This window comes from Spermophilus citellus, assembly GCF_964194105.1.
Source record: "Spermophilus citellus genome assembly, chromosome: 4".
NCBI classification, from domain to species: Eukaryota; Metazoa; Chordata; class Mammalia; order Rodentia; family Sciuridae; genus Spermophilus; species Spermophilus citellus.
Window position 1 is genome coordinate 51,699,258 of NC_138185.1, and position 20,312 is coordinate 51,719,569.

The 20,312-nt window shown below is 41.1% G+C and overlaps 1 long non-coding RNA gene across 6 annotated transcripts in view; it reads right to left on the reverse strand.

Moving 5' to 3' along the window:
• Positions 1–20,312, reverse strand: part of LOC308647436 — a 109,250-nt gene that overhangs the window by 38,170 nt on the left and 50,768 nt on the right. For all 6 annotated transcript variants that reach the window (XR_014021620.1, XR_014021621.1, XR_014021622.1 and 3 more), the window contains one exon: positions 7,027–7,162. This is a non-coding gene — a long non-coding RNA (uncharacterized lncRNA). The remainder of the gene's footprint in view (positions 1–7,026; positions 7,163–20,312) is intronic.

The following is a 20,312-nucleotide window of genomic DNA, read 5'->3' on the forward strand; positions in this document are numbered from 1 at the left end:
CTTCGAAAAAATAAATAAGATCGACAGACCTTTAGCCATGCTAATGAAGAGAAGAAGAGAGAGAACTCAAATTACTAACATACGGGATGAAAAAGGCAATATCACAACAGATGCTACAGAAATACAGAAGACAATTAGAAATTATTTTGAAAACCTATATTCCAATAAAATAGAAGATAGTGAAGACATCGATAAATTTCTTAAGTCATATGATTTGCCCAGACTGAGTCAGGAGGATACACACAATTTGAACAGACCAATATCAATGGATGAAATTGAAGAAGCCATCAAAAGACTACCAACCAAGAAAAGCCCAGGACCGGATGGGTATACAGCAGAGTTTTACAAAACCTTTAAAGAAGAATTAATACCAATACTTTTCAAGTTATTTCAGGAAGTAGAAAAAGAGGGAGCTCTTCCAAATTCATTCTATGAGGCCAACATCACCCTGATTCCGAAACCAGACAAAGACACCTCAAAGAAAGAAAACTACAGACCAATATCTCTAATGAACCTAGATGCAAAAATCCTCAATAAAATTCTGGCAAATCGAATACAAAAACACATCAAAAAAATTGTGCACCATGATCAAGTAGGATTCATCCCTAGGATGCAAGGATGGTTCAACATACGGAAATCAATAAATGTTATTCACCACATCAATAGACTTAAAGATAAGAACCATATGATCATCTTGATAGATGCAGAGAAAGCATTTGACAAAGTACAGCATCCCTTTATGTTCAAAACATTAGAAAAACTAGGGATAACAGGAACTTACCTTGACATTGTAAAAGCTATCTATGCTAACCCTCAGGCTAGCATCATTCTGAATGGACAAAAGTTGAAGGCATTCCCTCTAAAATCCGGAACAAGACAGGGATGCCCTCTATCACCACTTCTATTCAATATAGTTCTCGAAACACTGGCCAGAGCAATTAGACAGACGAAAGAAATTAAAGGCATAAAAATTGGAAAAGAAGAACTTAAATTATCACTATTTGCAGATGACATGATTCTATACCTAGAAGACCCAAAAGGGTCTACAAAGAAACTACTAGAACTAATAAATGAATTCAGCAAAGTGGCAGGATATAAAATCAACACGCATAAATCAAAGGCATTTCTGTATATCAGTGACAAAACTTCTGAAACGGAAATGAGGAAAAACACTCCATTCACAATATCCTCAAAAAAAATAAAATACTTGGGAATCAACCTAACAAAAGAGGTGAAAGATTTATACAATGAAAACTACAGAACCTTAAAGAGAGAAGTAGAAGAAGATCTTAGAAGATGGAAAAATATACCTTGTTCATGGATAGGCAGAACTAACATCATCAAAATGGCGATATTACCAAAAGTTCTCTATAGGTTTAATGCAATGCCAATCAAAATCCCAATGGCATTTCTTGTAGAAATAGATAAAGCAATCATGAAATTCATATGGAAAAATAAAAGACCCAGAATAGCAAAAGCAATTCTAAGCAGGAAGTGTGAATCAGGCGGTATAGCGATACCAGATTTCAAACTATATTACAGAGGAATAGTGACAAAAACAGCATGGTACTGGTACCAAAACAGGCAGGTGGACCAATGGTATAGAATAGAGGACACAGAGACTAATCCACAAAGTTACAACTATCTTATATTTGATAAAGGGGCTAAAAGCATGCAATGGAGGAAGGATAGCATCTTCAACAAATGGTGTTGGGAAAACTGGAAATCCATATGCAACAAAATGAAACTGAATCCCTTTCTCTCGCCATGCACAAAAGTTAACTAAAAATGGATCAAGGAGCTTGATATCAAATCAGAGACTCTGCCTCTGATAGAAGAAAAAGTTGGCTCCAATCTACATATTGTGGGGCCGGGCTCCAAATTCCTTAGTAGGACACCCATAGCACAAGAGTTAATAACAAGAATCAACAAATGGGAATTACTTAAACTAAAAAGTTTTTTCTCAGCAAGAGAAACAATAAGAGAGGTAAATAGGGAGCCTACATCCTGGGAACAAATTTTTACACCTCACACTTCAGATAGAGCCCTAATATCCAGAGTATACAAAGAACTCAAAAAATTAGACAATAAGATAACAAATAACCCAATCAACAAATGGGCCAAGGACCTGAACAGACACTTCTCAGAGGAGGACATACAATCAATCAACAAGTACATGAAAAAATGCTCACCATCTCTAGCAGTCAGAGAAATGCAAATCAAAACCACCCTAAGATACCATCTCACTCCAGTAAGATTGGCAGCCACTATGAAGTCAAACAACAACAAGTGCTGGCGAGCATGTGGAGAAAAGGATACACTTGTACATTGTTGGTGGGACTGCAAATTGGTGCGGCCAATTTGGAAAGCAGTTTGGAGATTCCTGGGAAAGATGGGAATGGAACCACAATTTGACCCTGCTATTGCCCTTCTCGGACTATTCCCTGAAGACCTTAAAAGAGCATGCTACAGGGATACTACCACATCGATGTTCATAGCAGTGCAATTCACAATAGCTAGACTGTGTAACCAACCCAGATGCCCTTCAATAGATGAATGGATAAAAAAAATGTGGCATGTATACACAATGGAGTACTATGCAGCAATAAAAAATGACAAAATCATAGAATTTGCATGGAAATGGATGGCACTAGAGCAGATTATGCTTAGTGAAGCTAGCCAATCCCTGAAAGACAAATACCAAATGTCTTCTTTGATATAATGAGAGCAACTATGAACAGAGCAGGGAGGAAGAGTAGGAAAAAAAGAGTAACATTAAACGGAGACATGAGATGGGAGGGAAAGGGAGAGAAAAGGGAAATTGCATGGAAATGAAGGGAGACCCTCATTGCTATACAAAATTACATATAAGAGGTTGGGAGGGGAATGGGAAAATAAACAAGGAGAAAAATGAATTACAGTAGATGGAGTAGAGAGAGAAGATGGGAGGGGAGGGGAGGGGGGATAGTAGGGGCTAGGAAAGGTAGCAGAATACAACAATTACTAATAGGGCATTATGTAAAATTGTCGATGTGTACCGACGTGATTCTGCAATCTGCATTTGAGGTAAAATTGGGGGTTCATAACCCACTTCAATCTAATGTATGAAATATGATATGTCAAGAGCTTTGTAATGTTGTGAACAACCAATAAAAAAAAATTTAAAAAAAAAAGAAATTATAGGAACCTCTACATTTTTCAAAACCCATAGATAGAACTGTACTCACAGAGAGTATGCTGTAATAGATGAAAATGTTTAAAAATCATGCAGGAGGCTGGCGTATCCCAGGACAGAACTCAGAATGTGACAAGAGACTCTTACTGCATACAAATGGTCACAGGGCCTTTGTGCAGGGATGGGAAAGCAACTGGTCTGAGCAACAGCGAAAATGGTATTTTGATGGGAACCCTTAAGAGTTCAGATAGAAGGAACTACACTTCAGTTAGAAAATTTATTTCAAGTAAGAGCAGGTTAGCAATTTTGAAATTGTCTTACATCTATTCTGGGGTTGAATACAGAGATGAGGGCACTTTGGGTGGTAGCAGCTGGTATCTTGCATCTTGCTGGGAGTGGAGGGGTACAGGTCTGAAAGGGGGAGGTGAGAATGTGACCCATAGCCTGGCCACAGTCTGAGATCTGAGACCTCGGTATGGATTCATGCTTGGCTCAATGTACAGATAGAAGGACGGAGTGAAATCAAGAAAAACAACTGATTTCTAAATGAGTAAATGTACACACATGCACTTCCTAGCTCTGTCCACTGAGACTGGCTGGAAACAGCCACACCCCAAGTCTCAAGGAGCACACCCCACTCCCAGATCTTTGTTTTAGATACTGTTTTCCGACAAGAGAAAATAGGACTCCTCAGAGAACTGCTAATTCTGGGGCATAGCAGCTGGGGCAGCAGCCCTAGGCTTTGGCTTCTCTATGGTAATGGAAAGCAGGCAAGGGAAGAGAGAGAGGCTGAGGAACATCTTTGCTCCCCTGCAACCTGAGTTGGGGGAGGCTGAGTGGTGTGGGTGTTTGCACAGAAGTCTGTCACCTCAGAAGGGGAATCCTTCTGACCCCCAGATCATGAAGTCTCTTCATTCACCAGAAGCACAAGGTTATTGTAATCAGGCTGGATAATGCAGAGAAAACATCATCCTATACCATGTTTCTATGAATGAAATTGTGCATACATCCCCAAAATAGGAAGACAGAAGATAGAGTGGTTAAAAATACATATTTTAATGTGAACATTAGTGACCAAAAATCTTTGTTCTTCCAGGCATACTCTCTCTACTAACAGTGAGTTTGTAATCATTGTGACAGTAAGAAATAGGTTTTCTCCAACGTGGGAAGAGGGTTGCAAAATGTTAGTGCATGAGCACCTCAGGAAAGCTGAATTTTTAGGTTTTGCTTTTAAGAAATAATGTTGATTAATACATTATTATAGCACAAATTTCCAATTGTTGAAAAGAATTTCTACTAAAGATCACTAGTGATATATCCAGGATGGAGCCAAAGACGTGAATTAATGTTGTCACCATTTATAATTAGATGTTCTCTTTTGACCTCTTTCTCATAAGTTTTACATAAACAAAGTGCTAGCCTTTGCCTGAAAGCTGCAAAAATGATTATTTCCATAATTAAAAATAAACTGCATGTTATGTTTTGGATCTGGAATATTCCCCAAAAGTTTATGTGTTGAAGACTCTTCCCCAGTGCAGCAACATCCAGAGGTAGGGTTTGGGGAAGTGATTAGATCATGAGGGTTCTGATCTCATCAGTAGATTAATGCATTTGATGAATTGATAGTTTAAATGGACCACCAGGACATGGTGGAAACTGTAGACAGATGGTGTATGATTGGAGAAAGTAGTCCTCCAGGGCCTTGAGGACTTGAGAACTATATCATATCCCTGGTTCTACATGCACTTGCTCTCATGTTCGTGTTCTTATTCTCTCTCTCTCTCTCTCTCTCTCTCTCTCTCTCTCTCTCTCTATCTCTATCTCTATCTCTATCTCTATCTATCTCTCGCTCTCCTTCATGGTTACCAAATGCTGAGCAGCTTTCCTCTGTCATGTTTCTGCCTTGACACCATCCAACCGTGGACTGAAATTGTGAGCCAAAATAAATCACATAATTTGGTCACAATGATGACAGGCTGACTAACATGCTGTGTTACATTTTTCTTTTTCTTTTACTTTTTTTTCCAGTACAGGGGTGCTCAACCACTGAACAACATCCCCAGCCTGTTTTATTTTTTATTTTGAGACAGGGTCTTGCTAAGTTGCTTAAGGCCTCAATAAGTTGCCAAGGCTGGCTTTGAATTTGTGATCCTCCTGCTGCAGCCTCCCAGACTGCTAGAATTATAGGCATATTCCACCACGCCTGGCTGGTTACATTTTTCAATAAGAAGAAAAGTTAATACCATTGATTTGCCCTGTTTACTTTCTCATTACTTCCTTATAGAGTAAAATCTTATAAAGCTATGACATTTTTCTTATAATGCATTGTCTCAAGACATTGCATACCTGTGGTAGGTACAAAGGAAGAAGAAGACATTCAGAGATTTACTATCAGTGTTACCTTCCCACATTGAATGTTATTCCCTTCTTCTTCCAGTATAACAAAATACAAATCAAATGCACAGATTCAATTTCCAGTGTTTTAAAATGTAATGCTGGAGCTGGGGTTGGGGCTCAGTGGTAGAGCACCTGCCTCGAAGGTGTGAGGCACTGGGTTTGATTCTCAGCACCACATAAAAATAAATAAATAAAGATATAGTATCCATATATAACTAAAAAAAATTTTAAATGTAATTCTCCTTATGAAAATTATTCTGTATAAGGTCGTACGTGCATTGTATATATACAAGGCAAGCTGAGGTTTCTCCTTGGCTGCCAGAACACTTAAATCCCTTTGGCCAGTCCTGCTAGGAAAATTCAACAATAACCCTTCCCCCAAGTGATCCCTGGTAAATTCTTATTCTCTCTCCCTCTGCACAGCCACTCCTATATCCACTCCAACCATAGGGACATGCTCCTTCACAAAATCCCCCAAGGTTGCCCTAGGCCTAGCTAAAGCTTCAACTTGGATCCAGCCCATAAAAGCCAGTGACAGAATACATCTGTGCTGGCATCATGGGACTTTGATAAGATGGGACCACAGCTTTCCTGACCTAGTAAACTACTCCTTCTACTTTTACCACAGTTTGCAAGATCCAAAAGTTGTCAATGCCTGATCTGCATGGATCACCAGGCCACCTTGCAGGCCAAAGGTTTGCATGAAGTGCCACTGGGGTCTCAAATTGACTTGAACTACCTTCTTCCAGGGCTACCTTCCAAAAGCCACAGGATGATGACATCCACAGGACCATAAGGTGGGGGCACACTCAAAAGGCTTTGGAAACAAATAGCCCTGGATTCAATCCCAGCCTTGTCAGCTGCACAAGTGGCCAGTTGTGGCTTTAAGATGACCACTTCAGAAAAAGAAATGCTACCTACCAGCTGGCTTGATCCTCGGGATCTGCAGCCTCAGACCCTCCTGTGGTACTGAGCTGCCCTCTCCCAACATCAGCTCAGAGCTGAAGCTCCAGGAAAGCTGGCATTTCTGCAGAGCTTCTGTGACCTCATCTAACCAGGCACAGTAGCCTGTGCATTGATTGCAGACCCATGAAAGTCTCAGTGGAGCCCAGCATGGGGGGACCCTGAGAGTAGGGCTAGATCTATTCTCCCTCCATTCATCTCCTACCTATGCTGTGGCTGGAAGTGAACATTTGTTGATGGAAGAAAGACAGGGAGGGGAGCAAGATATGAAGCAGGGCCCATGCTCAGTGAGCTCATAGTATAGTGAGGGAGACTCAGCCAGGGGTAGAATGAACATGTGCATCAGACATATTTCATGGGCACTGCAGAGGCAAATCCAAAGGGATAGAATGAAAGACACTACTACTGGAGGACATATTGTGCACTCTAAGCAAAATCTGATACTAGAAAGTGGCACTAAAGAGAGAGCACACTAGGAGATATTTCCTTACCAAGGTTGAGGTCCTGGAGGGAGCAAGCACATATGTCTCCATCCCAAGCTTGGAAGCCGCCTACACTCCCCCAGCTCAGCTACTTCATGGAAGAAAATCATCCTCAAAGGTATGGATCTGCATAGGTGGCCTGATTCTGAAAACAACAACGACAAAAACGAATGCTCAATTAAATTTGAGTTTCTGATATACAGTGAATACAATTGTTAATATAAATATGTTCCAGGCAATATCTCAATGATATTTTGGCATTTTTGTCTGAAATCCAAATTCAACTGAACATCCACTATTTTCTCTGGCTACCCCAGCCTAGGTGACTCCTGATTGGCTGGTGTTCTCACCAACTACCTGGTGAGAAGATGGGCCCTCCCTGCCTATGTTGATATTAAGTCATTTTGAAAACTTCATCCCATGAATTCATGACCCAGTGTCTTCAAATGGGCCTTCTCATGAGAGGGCAAGCAAGACCGGATAAAGGGAAAGGACTTCAGAGAACACCTTCGCTGCATGAGAGGCCTGAGCTGCCCTGACAGGCCTGCTGGGGAGGGGGCTTTGCAGGGTTGGAGGTGACAGGAAGCAACAGTGTGGGTGACCACACATGCATTGCTAGGGTGCCCAGTGGCACTGAGCTCAGAAGGGCTATGTACTTGTCAGAGCCCCTCGGAGCCCCCACAGCCTTGGAGCACTGAGGCCCCCTCCCCTCTGGCATGGAAAATGACTCATATCTGAAGAATGGGCTGATCAGTGGAGAATTTACCTTTCCAGTAGTATCTGAGACAGGGTACATAGACAGGGAGAAGCCTACCTTCACACCTGCCCAAGGTGTGAAGTGCCTTAGGGCCTGAATCCCAGGCAAGACAGCCAAGTACCAGGCTCTCAGACAGCCTCCACAGAAAGAATAAAGAAGATTACTGCCCTGGGGGGCTGAGGATTTAGCTAAGTGATACAGTACTTGCCTACCATGAGCAAGGCCCTGGGTTCAATTCCCAGCAATGCACAAAAAAAAAAAAAAAAAAAAAAAAAAAAAAATTAAATGCCCTGGAAGCTCTTGCTGAGCACAGAGGTGTATGTGTGTGCCTGTGTCTGTCTCTTTCAGTGTCACCATGTGTGATTATCTGTGTGTGTGTGTGTGTGTGTGTGTGTGTGCCTGTCTCCACATGTCTGCATCTGTGTTTTGGTGGGTGCACACATGCTTGTGCCCCTGCATACAGCATGTTTTCTTCCTCCATAGCTGCCCCTGGAATCTTTGTCTTTGATGCTCTAGGAGGAAAAAGAGGCCAATTCCACATGTCTTATAGTTGTAGGCAGAAATCCTGGCAGCTCTCCTCTCTAATCAGAAGGCAGGCTATGGGAATCCCCTTCAGTCTTGAGATGCAGATGCTTATGACCCTACAGCAGGCAGGGGCAAGTTGGGGAGAGTAGGTTCAAGGTGAGTCACACTCTTAGCCATAGCCCAGACAGCTCCTTGGGCCAAAACTGGGGCTCGTTGGGCTGTGAGATGCAGGAGTTTGGGTTTGTCTGGAACCCACAGTAAATAAACAGGAAATTCCTAAGTGGCTCATGAAAATGACTTGCCAAAGTCTGGGTGAAAATGGATCATTTAAGGAAAAACAGAACTCATAATTCACACTTTCTTTCCAGGCTCACTTTTTTTTTCCAAAGAAATGTTTTCATAGAGTTATGAATGGTTTTAAAACATGTATAATAGAAGCATGTGAAAAGTCAGCTTCAAAGGAATGGCATGTGATTTAGCTAAAGAAAACAAGCTGATGCAGGGAGGTGGGGTCTGGACACCCACACTCAAGGCAGTTGCAGACTGTGGTGTGCTGTCTTTCCGGCTGCCTAGGTGTGTATGAGTAGGTGTGAGGATATTTATGGAGGGTTTTCATACAGATAGGAGCATACTGTGCACATATCAGAACATCTTGATCTGCTCCATCCTGTTTTCTGGAACAGACACTTGAGACTGGGTAAATGAAGGATACTCTACTGAAGTTGTCCCTATTTGGTGGGCACCAAGTATTTCCTAACTTTTGTCACAAGCACTGCTGTCATGAACAACTTATCATTTGTCTTGGCTCAATTGTGAGCTCATCTGCAGGATGAAACCCTACAGAAGGAATCACTGTGCCATGTGTGTGCAAGCACACTTTGAGTGACATTACTGGTGTCATGAGGAATGGAGGTGAGCAGTCACCAATAAGTCCATTCTGAGCACATACCAGCCATGAGACTATTGACCTCAATTGCATGCTCCACTGAGAGCAGAGAATCAGGGCCAGCATGCCCTAGGACATGTGGACACCTGCACCCAGCATTTTCTTAGACAGGATTAGGAGAGGAGAGCTGGGACAACATTCTGTCATCTAGTGAGGCTATGTTGGCTCCTATGAGGCTTTGCTCATTTGAAATCTGACCAAGAGGAATAGAAGAGTACCACGTCCAGTCTCCCTATTGACCCTCCAGCACAAGGGGCAAGTTGTGGCTGGTGAGGACCAACTATTCCAAGAATGAGAGTGGGAAGAAGCTGCATTCCCTGCACCTAAGAGCAGAGTAACCCAGCTTAAGCATGACTTCTCCACCCTTGTGCTATGATTTGAATATAATTTGTCCCTTCTGAAACTCATGTTGAAATTTGCTACTATGGTGATTTGGGAAGTTGGGGACTTTTCAGAGGTGAGTAGTTCATTAAGAGGGAGTAATACAGTTCTTGCAGGACTGGGTTAGCTGGCACAAGAGCAGGTTGTGACACAGCAAGGCCAGTCTTTGTGTTTCATCTGTTTTGAACCCATCTGCTTGCCCTTCTGCTTCCGTGTCATGCGTTGAAGCCATGCAAGGCCCTTACCAGAAGCTAAGCATATGCTGGCACCATACCCTTGGTCTTCCCTGCCTCCAGAAACATCAGCCAAAATAAACCTATATTCTTTATAAATCACTTAGTCTTACGCATTATATTATAGCAACTGAAAATAGACTAAAACTTCATTCTCTTACTCCTCAATCTCTGGTTTATCCCATTCAAAGTTGGCCACATCCTTGTCAAGCGCCAAGCTACTCTAGGACAAGATCTGCTCTGGACAGAATTTGTGGGTCATAATGGGTAGCTATCGGCTCCAGTGAGAAACCAGGGTACCTTCTTCTTCTTTAGAAGCCTGTGCTGGATGCCTCCAAATACTCAGGTTTGCTATGGGGCTCCCTCCACTCCCATATTCATGCTTAGTGCCCAAAGCTGAGCAAGCTGTAGTCTGGCAAACTGTAACAGTAGAGTGGCCTTATTCTGAGACTGATGGGACTTTGACTCCACATGGATAACCAGACTCATGGTCTGGGCCCCATCACTCATGGTTTTGTCTTCATCCAGGGTGGTCTGGAGACTCTTAAGAACACAGTGATGGCTCTTGCTTCCCACCTTCTATTTCTAGAATTTCCTCCTACAGAACATGTGTCTATTGTACATCTGAATAGTGAGAGAGTTGGTGAGATGAACTATCTCCCCTTTAAAAATCTACTTTTGAAATTTTGAATATAATAATAAAGCATACATTCTCGAACCAAAATGTAATCAAAGTAGAATCAATGCCAAAACACAATAGGAAGATCTATAAATACTGAAAGCTAAACAATACCAGTCTAAATAGTTCATATTTTGAAGAGGGAGTCTCAAAGAAAATTTTAAAGGATATGCAAACAATTAAAATTAAGAAGGTTAACGGTACATGTCAACTTGCCTGGGTCACAGGATGCCCAGATAGGTAATTAGACATTATTTCTGGATGTGTCCATGAGATTGTTTCTGGTAGAAGGTATATTTGAATTGCTAGATGCTTAACACAAGTGACTCTCTCAAAGTGGGGGGCATCATTCAATCCAGTGAGGACCTGAATAGAAAAATAAAGTTAGAGGAAGGTTGGATCAACTTTGCATGAGTGCTTGAGCTGGGACATAGGTCTTCTACTCTTAGTGCTCCTGATTCTCAAGCCTTCAGACCTGGACTGGAATCTGCACCATCGCCTCTCCAGCTCTCAGGCATTTGAGCCTCTCTGACCCCCATCTTATGGTTGGTGTATTTGGGGACTTCTCAGTCTCAATAACCGTGTGAGCTAATACTTATAATATTACATCTTATATAATATACATAATACTTATGATATTGCATCTACATATGTAATATTTTTATATGAGAGAGAGAGAGAGAGAGAGAGAGAGAGAGAGAGAGAGAGAGAGAGAGAGAGAGAGATATTCCATTGGTTCTGTTTCTCTGCAGAACCCTGAGCAGTAAAAATGAAAACACAGCTTATCAAATAAGTGGGATGCAGCCAAAGCAGTGCTGAGTGGGAAATTTACAGCATTAAAAGTTTACAGTAGGAAAAATAAGAGGGACTTTGGGCATGACAGCATGAGTTGCTCCTTGGACCCACACCAGTTGTGTTGGTCAGCTTCCCATGGCTGTAATGAAAAACCTGAGAAGATAATTAACTTATAAGGAGAAAAGGTTGACTTTAGCTTGAAGTTTTAGAGGCACCAGTCTATTAGCACCAGTGCTTGGAGTCAATAGTAACAGAGCACATCAAGGAAGGAGCATGTGGCAGAGAAAAACCACTAACATCACAAGACAGGGAGCCAAAGACAGAACGAAGAAGGCACCAAGGTCCTGAAGTTTCCTTCAAGGGAATGTCCCCAGTGACCTAAGATCCCACCCCTAGGCCTCACCTCCTCAAGGTCCTGCCACCTCCCAAAAGCACCACTCTGGAGACCAAGCCTTTAACACAATGCTTAACACTCAAGCTCCAAACTATAACAACAACGAAACTGGTGAAAAAGAGACTCCTTAGAGCATCTAGTAATGGTTCTAAAATATACAGCAAAAAATTAATCATTTATTCCCTAAAATCTAAAACTTATTGTAACTCAGTGCAAAAGCAAGAGTCTGGTACTTGAACTAAGATCGGCTACCTCTCTCCTTGCTCCCAACTTTGCCAGACTGAAACTCCATTTCAGATGAAAACAGCCAAGAACACAGGATTCCCTTCCTCCTGGGATCCCAGTTGGGGAGCTACAGCAAGTTCCTAGCATCTCTTATCCTGCCTCCAGCTGCCTGAGGCTCAAGGTGCGTGTGACTAGGAGGTAGGGCTCCCTTGCACCAGCCACCATTCATGGGATGAAGGCTGTATCTTGGGCAGAGTGTCATTGGTGAGAATTGAAGAGGCAAGATGAGAAAACCTGAAAGCTACTTCCCACCCCTACCCACCAAGTGCCCAGCTCCTAAAGTGGGGTGTCACCTGGTGTCACCCACAGCCCTACTTTCAACTGAACAGTTATGGCTCAGAGATTATTTAGGAAGGAAAAGCAGGGAACCTGATAAAGAGACACTGGGGGCAGAGCAAATATCAAAACTGATCCCCAGAGTCACTCATGAGGAGCTCAAATTGGATTGAATTAACCTGTAGAGCAATTAGCCCAAAGACATTGTTAAGAGCATCACAGCATTGGCCAGCAATTAATGAGGCTTAATAGCCAGGTGAGCTCATGGAGAGAGAAGAGGGGACTGCCCAAAGCACTGTCCTCACAGTGACTGTGTGTAAACCTCAGGCCATCCTTCCCTGCCTTAAGGAGCAACAGCAAATGTTGGGGTGGGGAGGAGTGAACAGATTTCACTAAAACAATCCAGCCATTCACTATACAAATAAACAAGAAAATAACAAGCCCTTTATGGGAGTTGGGACTGGTACCCAGAATTGCTCCAATATACTATCTAAAGTATTCCAGCAAGGACATACAATCAATCAACAAGTACATGAAAAAATGCGCTCCATCTCTAGCAGTCAGAGAAATGCAAATCAAAACCACCCTAAGATACCATCTCACTCCAGTAAGATTGGCAGCCACTATGAAGTCAAACAACAAGTGCTGGCGAGGATGTGGAGAAAAGGGTACTCTTGTACATTGCTGGTGGGACTGCAAATTGGTGCGGCCAATTTGGAAAGCAGTTTGGAGATTCCTGGGAAAGATGGGAATGGAACCACCATTTGACCCTGCTATTGCCCTTCTTGGACTATTCCCTGAAGACCTTAAAAGAGCATGCTACAGGGATACTGCCACATCGATGTTCATAGCAGTACAATTCACAATAGCTAGACTGTGGAACCAACCCAGATGCCCTTCAATAGATGAATGGATAAAAAAATGTGGCATCTATACACAATGGAGTACTATGCAGCAATAAAAAATGACAAAATCATAGAATTTGCAGGGAAATGGATGGCACTAGAGCAGATTATGCTTAGTGAAGCTGGCCAATCCCTAAAAAACAAATACCAAATGTCTTCTTTGATATAATGAGAGCAACTATGAACAGAGTAGGGAGGAAGAGCGGGAAGAAAAGATTAACTTTAAACAGAGACATGAGATGGGAGGGAAAGAGAGAGAAAGGGGAAATTGTATGGAAATGAAGGGAGACCCTCATTGCTATACAAAATTACATATAAGAGGTTGTGAGGAGAATGGGAAAATTAACAAGGAGAGAAATGAATTACAGTAGATGCGGTAGAGAGAGAAGATGTGAGGGAAGGGGAGGAGGGATAGTAGGGGATAGGAAAGGTAGCAGAATACAACAGTCACTAATATGGAAGTATGTAAAAATGTGGATGTGTAACCGATGTGATTCTGCAATCTGCATTTGGGGTAAAATTGGGAGTTCATAACCCACTTCAATCTAATGTATGAAATATGTCAAGAGCTTTGTAATGTTGTGAACAACCAATAAAAAAAATAAAGTATTCCAGCAAAAAAATAATGAAACATGCAAAGAAGCAGGAAAGAAAAATCCATACACCAGCAAAAATACAAGAGACCGTCTGTGAGGGACTCTGTGTCAGATTTTGCAGACTTCAAAGTAGCCTTTAGAATACGTTCAAAGAATAAAAGAAAACCATGACTGAAGAAGCAAAGAATGATGGAAAAAATTAATACTACCAGGAATTAAAGAAAAAATTATTTTACATATCCAACTGATATTAGAAGTATGATAAGAGAATATTAGGAATAAATTTATGAAAATAAACTTAGTAGATTAAAGAAAACCTCCAGATACACAATTTTTCTTTTTGAGGTACTGAGAAATGAACTCACAAGTGCTTTACTACTGACCTACACCTTCACCCTTTTTGTTTTTATTTTGTTTTTGTTTTACTGAGTCAAGGTCTTGCTAAGTTGCTCAGCTGGTGTCAACTTGCCATCATCCTGCGCCAGCCTCCTGAGTCTCTGGGATTACAGGCCAGCACCACTGTGCCCAGCTAATATGCAAATTTCAGTGATATTTCTGTGTACTAGGAGCAAACAAATGGAAATGAAATAAAATTATTTACAAGAAAAGAAAGAAAATTTACTGTAAGAATAGAGACTATCAACATAAAGTGAGACTTTTTAAATCAAATGCAAATCCTGGAAATTGAGAGTACAATAAGGAAAATAAAATTTTGCTAAATGGGTTGGACAGTACATTTGAACTATCAGAAGAAAGAATTAGCTTACTTGAAGATAAATCAACAGAGAGTATGCAAGACAAAGAACAAAAAGGAAATAGATGAAGAAAAGTTATCAGAGCCTGAGAGATATGTGGGACACCATTAAGCATACTGACATTCACAGAATGAAAATGACAGGAGAGGAGAGAAAATGGAGAAGGAAAAATACTTGAAGAAATGATGAGTAAATTGGCTGAAAAAACAATACACACTCAGGAAGCTCAACAAGCTCCAAGCCTGATAAATGCAAAGAGAGCCACAAACCCAAATATATACAATAGTACAAACAGTAAATATGCTGAAAGCCAAAGACCAATAGAAAATCTTGATAACACCAAGAGGAAAACAACTTGTAACTTACAAAGAAGCTTCAGTATTCCCAGTAGCTGAATTTCCATCAGAAACAATGATGGCCAAAAGGCAATGGGGTGACATTCCAAGTGCTCAAAGAAAAAAAAAAAAAAACTTAACCAAGAGTCTTACATCCAGCAAAGCTACCAGTATATTTCAAATATTAAGGTCAAATAAAGCTTCCCACAAAAACTGACAGATTTTGTTGCTAACAGCTTCTACTCTCTCCCTAACAGGAAGTTGTTCAGGCTGAAACAAGTAACCTTAGAGGGTAATTAGAATACACACCCAGCTGGGCACGGTGGCACATGCCTATAATCTCACCAGCTCGGAGGCCGAGGCAGGAGTTTGTGAGCTCAATGCTAGCCTCAGCAACTTAGCGAGGCCCTAAGCAACTTAGTGAGGTCCTGTCTCAAAATGAAATGTAAAAAGGGGCTGGGGATTTGGCTCAGAGGTTAAGAGCTCCTGGGTTCAGTTACTGTTACACACACACACAGAAGAAAAAGAACATATACACACACACATCACCAGTATCAGTAATTACGTAACCATATTGCGTAACTGTAAAAGACACTACAAAATGCATACTTTTTCTCTTCTAATTTAAAAAGCAGTTATAGAAGACAATATGTATACAACATATAGCTGGGCATATAAACATAGAAATGTAAAATATTTTCCAGTAACTACACAGAAAAGGTGAGTGGCAGCAAAACTGAATTGGGATAAGAAAATGATTCCAGATGTGTTTTAGTCAAGTTTTTTGTTGCCGTGACCAAAATACCTGACAAAAACAATTTTAGAGGAGGAAAGTTTATTTGTCACTCAGGGTTTAGCGGTCTCAGTCCAATTCCATTGCTCTGGGATGGAGGTGAGGCAGAATATCATGGTGGAAAGGGGCGGGGAAAGAAAGCAGCGTAGGACCTGGCTCCTGGAAGCAGAGTTACCAGGGACAAAATGCAGACCCCAAAGGCAGCGCCTAGTGACCCACCTCCTTGAGCCACACGCTACCTGCCAGTTAAAATACTCAAGTAGATTAATCCAGTGCTTACGTAAAAGCTCTCATAATGCAATCATTCCACTTTATTGCCTTGCCTTACACATGAGCTTTTGGGGAGCACCTCATGTCTAAACCACAACAAGATGGTAACTTGAATACATGGGAACAAATGTAGAGAGACAGAAATGATAAATAGGACAGTTAATGTAACAGAAGCTACAAATATATTCCTGCTTTCTTCTCTTCAATTAATTAAAAGACATAAAATTATAGTCCTGTGATTTACAATGACATTCACTCAATGGTGGGCTGCATATATGACAGTGTGCCATAAGATTATAATGAAGCTAAGAAATTCCTAACAACTACAGATAGCCTAGCTGTTGTAGTGTCATAATGCAATGTAATGCCCATGGGTACGTGTGGTGCTGCTGCCCTGTCACATAATAGGATAGCACACTCAAATATGGGCAGGACATAACACTTGATAATGATAATGAATGACTATGTTACTGGTTTATGTATTTACAATACTATATTTTGTCATTATTTTAGCATATACTATTTCTACTCATTAAAAACAAATTAATTGGGACTGGGGATATAGCTCAGTTGGTAGAGTGCCTTCCTTGTATGCACAAGTCCCTGGGTTCAATCCCCAGCACTTTGGGGAAAAAAAGTTAGTTGTAAAACCATCTCAGGCAGGCCCTTTCAGGGGGTGTTCTAAAAAGTGGTATTGTTATCATAGGAGATGGCAGTTCCATGTTTTTCATCTCCCCAGGAGACCTTCCAGTGGGACAGGATGTGGAGTGGAAGACAGTGGCATTGATGAGCCTGACACTTGCAGGCCTAGCCTACAGGGTGTGTTTGTGTCTTACTTCTTAACATAAAAGTTTCAAAAAGTAAAAAGAAATAAAAAATAAATTTAAAAATAGAAAAAGCTTATAGAATAAGGATAGAAAGAAAGAAAATATTTTGTATGGCTGTACAAAAGGTTTAATGTGTTTGTTTCAAGTTGTTGCAAAAAAGTTTTTAAAATTTTAAGTTTATAATTAAAAATTCAAAAAGTTCCAGTATGCTAAGGAAAACTATTAATGAAAAAATGCTTAAGTAAATTTAGTGTAGTCTAAGTGCATGTCATCTATAAAGCCATCTATAAAGCCAGGTACAGTGGTGTCCTAATTCTCCACATTGACTTGGCAAACTCACTGACTCACTCAGAAAAATTTCCAGTTCTGCACACCCCAATCATGGGAAATGCCTGGTACAGGTGTACTGTTTTAATTTTTTTTCCTTTTTTTGTACCAGGGATTGAACCCAGGGGCACTTAACCACTGAGCTACATTCCAGTCCTTTTTATTTTTTTCATTTTGAGTCAGGTTCTTGCTAAGTTGCTAAGGCTGGCTATGAACTTGTGATCTTCCTGCCACAGCCTCCTGGGTGGCTGGGATTACAGGCATGCACTACCACACCCAGCCATTTTTATATGGTATTTTTCTATACCTTTTCTATGTTTAGATTCACCAATACTTACCATTGTGTCAAAATCGCCTACCATATTCAGCAGAGTAATGTGCTATCCAGATTTGTAAGCTAGGCACAATGGACTATGCCATAGAACCTAGGTGTGCAGTAGGCTATATCATCTAGGTTTGTGTAAGCATACTCTCTGATCACCTAATGATGCATTCTCAGAATTGTCCCTATCATTAAGTGAAGCATGATCATATACAAATTATGACAATGTATCTTTGGGCTTCTAACAATAATATGATATTTTTATGGTTTGGATCTTGAATTTCCTCCAAAATCTCATATGTTGAAAGCATGGTCCCCAGTGCTTTTAGACAAAATTGGATCAAGAGGGTACTGACCTCATCAGTTGATATATTTACCAAATGGATGAATCCTTTGATAGCTACATGGATTACTGGGAGTTGGAACCCAGTTAGAAGGAGTAGGCCACTGGGGTGTGCCCTGGAAGGAATTTATTTTCTCTCGCTTCTCTTTCTTTCTCTCTCTCCCCCGCCCCCCACGATGGTGTACTGCCTTGACATAGGCCCAAAGTGACAGGGCCAAGGGACCATGGACAGAAAACTCTGAAACTGTGACTCAAAATAAATCTTTCATCTGTATAAGTTGTTTATCTCAGGTATTTTGTCATAGTGACAGGAAGCTGAAACAGTATATCAAAAATCAATAGGAGTCAGACATGGTGGTGTTTGCCTATAATCCCAGCTGCTCAGGAGGCTGAGGCAGGAGGACTGCAAGTTCAAAGCCAGCCTGAGAAACTTAGCAAGAGATCCTGTCTCAAAATTTTAAAAAATAAAATAAAAGGCAGAGGAGACTGGAGATATGACTCAGTGATAAAGTGCGCCAGGTTCAAACTCCAGTACCAAAAACCAAAAACACAACAGGAACATACAGACCTTAAATAACATAATCAATACTGCTGTTTCAATATGCACTGTGATAAATTTCTAGTCATGAAGTGATAGTCTGAGGTTACCTAATTATGGAAGGGAAAGTCTTAGAAACCAACCTGGAACACAAGGGATGCTCTGCTTGATCCAGGTGACAAAGTGTGGCTTTGAACTGGTTATATGCCTTGCTAGGGACAGTGGTGCATGCTTGTGATCCCAGAGACTCAGGAGTCTGAGGCAGGAGGATCACAAAGTCCAGGCCAACCTAATTAATTTAGTGAGACACTGTCTCAAAATGAAAAATAAAAAGAGCTGGGGATGTAGCTCTGTGGTAGAACTCCCCTAGATTCAATCCTCAGTACCCAAACAAAACAACAGCAACAATAACAAAACAAAAACTGACTATATGCACTTGAGTCTGTCCATTGCTACAGGGACATGCACTATATTCCCTGAAAGACTGTGCCCTTGGCAATGGGTGGGAAGGGGGAGCTCATCATGCCTTCATTGTTTTATTTTAACAAGAACATGCATGTTATTTTGTGGTCAAGGCTTGTAGCCTGTGAGCCATATCTACATCAAATTTAATATCAAACTTGACTGTTTTCTAGCACTTAAACAATATTCATACAATTGATTATATATTGACTACCCAGAGAAAACCTCAATAAACATCCCAAAGCAGAAAGCATGTTGAGATATTAAAATCTCAGTACAATAATTCTACAAGTTAGTGACTAGGGAAATTTTTAAAATGTACCATATGTGAATCATACCTCAATTTTTCAAGTCTAACCTCTTGAAGTTTAAAATCACTCTCCTTAAGAAAATAAAAACTGCAATCACATAGACAGGATGATGATGAAACTGCTGAGCAAAATATACAGGACATAACACCAGCCTGTTTTTATTTCTAAGAAAAAAGGAATGACTATAAATAAGATGAATACTCAACATAAGAAGCTAGGAAAACAAAAATGAGATGAGAGGAATGTGTTTTAAAAGAAACACATGCATTAGGATAAAAACAAAATTCAATGAATTGATGAGAATAAAAATACTCAGGCGGAGGGTGTAGCACATGCTAAGCATGTGCCAGACCCTGGATCCCCATCACCACAAAGGAAAAAAAAAAAATTTAAATAAATAAAACAAAGGCCTATTCTCATCACCCTGTAGGCCAAAGGGTGGGGCATCTAGGATCCCCTCTCAGATTCCCTCAACATCTAGCTGGACCTTTCCAAAATGTTTTTCTCCATCTGCTGGGACTAGCAGGGTTTGTTGGAGGCTGAGTGTAAATCAGGTCATGGACTGGTGTATCCATGAGCCAGGGCACTGGGCTTCAGGCTTCCTGGAGTTTGTGAAGAAATAATGTTGTGAAGAAAGCCTAGACTACCAATTCACCACACTCTTAAGTCCACCCTTTTCCTGTCTAGTTTAACTGCTTAGTGATTTTGGAGAACTTGAGCGGGGCCATTTGTTCCTGACCCTCCAGCATCAGGGTGCAGAATTATCCACTGCCGGGTAGCTCTGCAGATCCTGGCAGCCAGCACAACGGCCCCTACCCCATCATCAACTCCCAAACTTCCAAATAGGCTTCAGTGATCCAGGGCAGAGAAAGACTGAAGTACTCCTGAGAGCAAGTGGGGACTTTAAGACAGCTCCCTCAGCCAAGTCCCATACAATTTGCAGATTTGTGAGCAAAATAAATGTTGGCATTGTTAAGTTAGTTTGGGAACGGTTTGCTAAAGTAAATGCAATCTGAGGAGGTAAATGCTTTAGAGTGATGCACGTGTTCTTCAATTTAGAAAGATTGTTGGGATAATAATATATGCCCTTGGTACTGTGCCATTGTCGTCGTCGTCATCATCATCATCATCACCACCACCACCACCACCATCACCACCAGCCCCTTTTCAGTACCCACAAGAGTTCAGCTAGTAGGGTCACATGTAAATTAGCTGCTCTGTCCCATAGCTATATAAAAAA